The sequence below is a fragment of the Dermacentor variabilis genome, chromosome 8 (genome assembly GCF_050947875.1).
Source record: "Dermacentor variabilis isolate Ectoservices chromosome 8, ASM5094787v1, whole genome shotgun sequence".
In the NCBI taxonomy this organism is placed as follows: domain Eukaryota; kingdom Metazoa; phylum Arthropoda; class Arachnida; order Ixodida; family Ixodidae; genus Dermacentor; species Dermacentor variabilis.
Window position 1 is genome coordinate 97,436,084 of NC_134575.1, and position 6,000 is coordinate 97,442,083.

Here is a 6,000-nt window from a genome sequence, read left to right on the forward strand (position 1 = left end):
GTTTAGTGAGGGAACAGTGCATGCCCTAACTTGTTCCAGTGCAAGGGAGCTCGCGGCCAAGGCAGTGTACGAATGTCCAGTGGTGGAGTAAACAGGTTTGACGGAGGATTTGTCAACCAGCCCCAAACAGGACAGCCCTATAGGGGATAATGCGGAAAGTGCACCAGCTAAGGAAGAGCTCAGGCAAGCGCCGGAGCCTAAAATGTCTCCCGAGGCAGAATGCAGGAGAAAGTTATTGAACGTAAGCCCTGCCACAATGATTGCTGAGCAGGAAATGCGTAGGGCACAAAGCAATGCTGAGCATTACTATGACAGGATGCCTCGCAGGCAACGCTTTGAAGTTGGGGAAAAGGTAATCATCTGAAACCCTCATTGAAAAAGAAGCTAGAGGTTCAATGAGAAGGACCGGTTGACATAATTCAGAAATTATCCGAAACAAACTACGTAATCACGGTACTGGGAAAACGAACGACACCACAAGTGTACCATAGCAATCTACTTAAACCCTACGGGCAGAGGGAAGCCATAGTGAACATGTCCCTTAACCAACCTGAGGAGATGCCTGTCGACTTTCCGCAGTTAACAGCAGTGACGGAGGCAAAAGACATTCACGAGACCATTTACAAGTTAGTAGAACAGGCGGAGTTGAATCCCAATCAATGGACCGAACTGAGGAAACTCGTGTTTGAATTTAAAGACGTATTTTTAGACACGCTGGGCAGGACCACTGCGATCGTTCTCGGTATTGGGTTAGCCTCATCGGACCCAGTTCGTTCGAAAGCTTATCGCGTTTCACCTCGTCATCATCAAGTCATGGCCGCTGAAATAAACAAGATGTTAGAGCTAGATGTAATCGAGCTAGGAGAGAGTGATTATACCTCGCCTCTTAATTTCTTTGAAGTCCCAGGAAAGGAGCCGCGACCATGTAATGACTACCGCAGGCTCAATTTAATCACGAAGGACAAGACATCCAATACCGCATATCGAGGAAAGGCTTGAGAAAGTGAGCCGTGCTAATTTCATCTCTACGCCCGATTTAGTCTGAGGGTACTGGCAGGTACCGATGACCGAAAGGGCAAGCAGGCTTGCGGCGCTTATTTCCCCGATGGGAACCTTTCGGCCGAAAGTCCTGAGCTTTGGATTGAAGAATGCGCCATATTGCTTCTCTAGCCTTATGGACCAGGTTCTACGAGGAATAGAGGACTTTGCACTTCCGTATCTCGATGACATAGCAATCTTTTCTTCATCATGGGCGGACCATATGCAACACCTGAGAACCGTGCTGTGTCGTCTACGAGAGGCCAACTTAACCGTCATTTTCAGACACACCGGGCAGGACCACTGCGATCGTTCACGGTATTGGGTTAGCCTCATCGGACCCAGTTCGTTCGAAAGCTTATCGCGTTTCACCTCGTCATCGTCAAGTCATGGCCGCTGAAATAAACAAGATGTTAGAGCTAGATGTAATCGAGCCAGGAGAGAGTGATTTTGAAGTTCCAGGAAAGGAGCCGCGACCATGTATTGACTACCGCAGGCTCAATTTAATCACGAAGGACCAGACTTATCCAATACCGCATATCGAGGAACGGCTTGAGAAAGTGAACCGTGCTAATTTCATCTCTACGCCCGATTTAGTCAGAGGGTACTGGAAGGTACCGATGACCGAAAGGGCAAGCAGGCTTTCGGCGTTTATTTCCCCGATGGGAACCTTTCGGCCGAAAGTCCTCGTCTTTGCATTGAAGAATGCGCCATATTGCTTCTCTAGCCTTATGGACCAGGTTCTACGAGGAATAGAAGACTTTGCACTTCCGTATCTCGATGACATAGCAATCTTTTCTTCATCATGGGCGGACCATATGCAACAGCTGAGAACCGTGCTGTGTCGTCTACGAGAGGCCAACTTAACCGTTAAGGTTCCCAAATGCCAATTAGGGCGCGCGGAGGTAGCTTACCTAGGTCATGTAATAGGGCAAGGCCATCGTCGGCCTTCCGAGGATAAAATGACCGCAATAGACAACTTCCCGCAACCACGCACCAAGGGAGACCAGGTCATTCCTTGGCTTGGCGGGTTATTACCAAAGATATATACCGCGGTATTCGAGATTGGGAGTTCTTTAACGGATGCTCTCAGAAAAACAGAATCACAAACGGTAAAGTAGGATGACGCAAAAGAAAAGGCTTTTAGTACGCTGAAGAAAGCACTAACGAGTCAGCCAGTGTTGAACGCGCCCGACTACTCTAAGCCATTCATTCTTCAGTGTTATGCCAGCGACACGGTTAGGGGGGTGGTGCTCGGTCAAAAGAGAGATGACCAGAACGAACATCCTGTACTGTACGCCAGTAGAAAGCTTTCATTTCGTGAGGAAGCATACAGTGCATCAGAAAAGGAATGCGCCTGCGTAGTATGGGCAGTACAGAAGCTAGCTTGCTATATCGCTGGTTCAAGCTTCACCATAGAGACAGAACATTGTTCCCTCACCTGCTTGCAGTCCATGTCTACGAAAAACGGCCGTCTTTTGCGTGGAGCTTGGATCTTCAACAGTGCACCCTCGATATTCGCTACAAGAAGGGTAAGCTTAACGGCAATGCCGACGGTTTGAGTCCTTGCCTCTAGAGTAACGAAAGCCTCATGCTCACCCGGGTTTCCGTGGCATTTTTACGTCGTTCATACGTTCATATGTTTTCTTTTTTCGAAGTGTAGTCGATTGTTAGCTGATTTTAATAACCACGTCTTAACGCTTTCAAGAATGGCTGTTTTTAGTGCTCAGTGGGGGGGGGGGGAGGGGGGGTAGGGAGGACGCGCGTAAGGAATAGAAAAGGTGTAGCGGATTTTCTTTTTTTTTTTTTGAAAGCCGGGTGTGTCTTGGAGGAGGGTTGCCTTGTGCTCGTTGCTTTGTGGTTGTGGGTCCGGCACTGTTCTGGGGTGATTGCTTGCGCACGCAGGAGACGAAAAGTTGCGAGACCTGCTTGCAAGACCAATTTCACCGGACCGGACCAGGGAGAAAAGTCACAAGAGCGCCACGAGGACTGATGACAACTTCCAAGAATCTACCAGCTACGAACTAAGGGTTCGTCACCTCTAAGGGGAATTCTGCTACTGAACGCTTGCTGGTTTCAATAAAGTTTATTCAGTCAGTCAAACGCCGATCCCTCGCACAGCGGCTGCTGACCCCGCGCGTCGGGATCTTCCCCCGCGGTTGAGTTTTCTGTTTTGTGCTTTTTATTATGGATCCTCCACAGTAACCACTAGAGTGCCGAACTTGAGCTTGTTGGTTTCAGATCTCATGGTTGTTACTAACAAAACAGTGTGATAAACGAATGAGGGCTTAAAGGCATCCAGTCACCTTGCTTATCTCATGGTGTTGCTTCATGAGCACCGTGAGCCTCCAGACCAACTAGGAAGGGAAATTTGTTGCAATCACTTCTGAACTGTATTGCAACCAAACGAACAGTGCTCTCAATGACAACTTTTGGACAGTAGAATGCTTGCACCCAGCAAAGTCTAAGAAGGAAGCATTCAGGATGTGCAAGTGGGCCTTTTGAAGCTGGCATCATTACTGAAGGGGCTTTGCCTGCTGCCCTCTTTATGGATACATAAAGATGATTTCCTCTTTGAGAGGGATTGTTTCAGATGTAGTTACATGGCAACAATGCTGGGTGTATAGTAGCAGAGAAGCTTGTCTTTGCCCACTGTCAATAATATGTTCCTTTTCCAGTGCCCCTGTGGAAGTGCCTACTTTTTGGACACAACGTGCTCTCCATGCATGCATGTATTTTTAGCTTGTAAAGATGCCTATTACCCCTTGCCTCAAGCTGGTCCTTGTTGATGTCACCCAAGAAGGCATTGCGGAGTATGGCGATGCGGACTTACAAATCAGTGTTGATGCCAGTGAAACCAGATTCATGAAGCTGCCGTTTATTTCTGTCCACCCCATCTTCATCCAGTTACAATGAGCAGTTCTTTGTCCAAACAGAAGGCATATGTAGTTGGTCATGCATAGCCTGCGCACTAAGACTTGTTGGCGTGCTTGAGAACAGGGTTGCCGTTGGTGGCTACTTTGCGCCAAATTGGCTACTTTTCGACCCCGTCTGGCGATGAAAATTTCACGTTGGCTCCTTGGCTACTTTCTGGCTACTTTGAACTTCTATTTTGGCGCATTCACTAGCCATTTTTTTTGCAATTGCATATACAATAGCAAGCAAGAACAAAGAAGAACAATTATTTTTAAAGCTTTGCTCTCCTCATGGCTGTTCCGGTCGCCTTGACGCGCGCGCGCCATAGCGCGCGCGTCCTGTACGCATATATTCTCTCCGCCGGCGGTGCGCACATAGAGACAAACTAGCAGACGCGGGTGCGCAGACGCACGGACTCTGGGTGATGGGCGCACGTCGAAGCAAAGCCCGTGAGGACGTTGCGCGCCATCTGGAGAAAATAACGCTAATTCTAGCGCACGGCGAAGCAAAGGCCGCAAGGACGCTGCGCTCCATCTGGAGAAAATAACACTAATCTAGAGTACTTTCTCCGTTAGGGTCATGCATCCGAAACCATGCGTTTAGGTGCAGCCGTGTGCACGGCATGACACCAGAGAGGAACGAGCAGTACAGGTGAAATAACACTTGTGTACCCCAAGGCGACAAAGCTTCTATTTTTGTGCCTTCGGCTTGCCGATACCGGCGTCTACCATGGGAAAAGACGCAAGAGCAAAGCGCACGTTTCGAGAAGAATGGAGAAAGGACAAGAAACTGAGCGGTAAGCAAAACGGAAACTATTCTTTAGGCGTTTAGTCGCATGCCGCTTAGTATCTAATATGCATATTACCATGCGTTACAGGATGGATTTCGTCACGTGACGGCGGAACGACTGCTCACTGCAAGTACTGCAATTGCAACATTCGACCACACTACAGTGATCTGTTGAAGCGCGCAGAAACCAAAAAGCACCGCGAGTGCGCAGTAATCCCAAGTTCGCAACAAAAACTGCCGCAGCTTCTAGCGTCTTCGAGTCGAACGTACTATGAAAAGGCTCGCCGAGAGTTAAGAATCGCCTTGTACACTGCAGCGCACACTTCCATAAATGCTGTCGACGAACTTGGTGAGATTCTGCATTCCGAATTCAATGATTTTGATCTGCACAGAACGAAGTGCACGGCTATAATTACGAATGTTCTCTTCCCGTACTTCACGGAAAACATGGACAAACAACTGAACGGCTCCAGCTATTCTCTAATGGTGGATGAATCAACCGATGTATCCACGACAAAGCAACTTTGCATGGTCGTGCGGTTTCTGAGTTTAGAAGAAAACAGGATTGCAACCACCCTTCTTGATCTCGTAGAGCTGCCTGATGGAACGGCAGAAACGCTTCACGACACGGTATTGAAGACGTTGGACAAGCACGGCCTATCGATCAAGAACTGTCTCGGACTCTGCACCGATGGTGCAAATGCCATGTGCGGCAAACACAATTCTCTGTTCAGTCGTCTTAGTGAGGACAACAAAGACTTGATTCTGATCAAATGCTCTTGCCACAGCCTGGACCTTGTGGCATCCAAGTCGATGGAGGCGATTCCTTCTGCGGTTGAACACTTAGTGCGAGAAACCTACAACTACTTTGCACACAGCAGCTGCCGGCAAGATGCTTATAAGAGACTGTATGCCAGTATGACAGTGGAAGATGAAAGTGCAAATCCACCGCCCAAGATTCTGTCGCTTTCGCAGACGAGATGGCTTGCTATTGCAGACTCTATAGAAAGAATTTTGGCGCAGTACCAGTCTCTCGAAGAGTTTTTTGAGAAAGCAGAAGATCGCAGCTACAACGTGCGCATTTTACGAGAGATGTATCGAGACAGAAAAAATTATGTTTACCTCGTGTTTCTTGCCTCAGTTCTCCGTAACGTTAGGCGAGTGAACAAAATGTTCCAAACAAACACAACTGACCCACTTGTTGTCTTCCAAGAGCTAGAAAATTTGTATTTGGAAATGCTTAGGCGGATTTTGAAT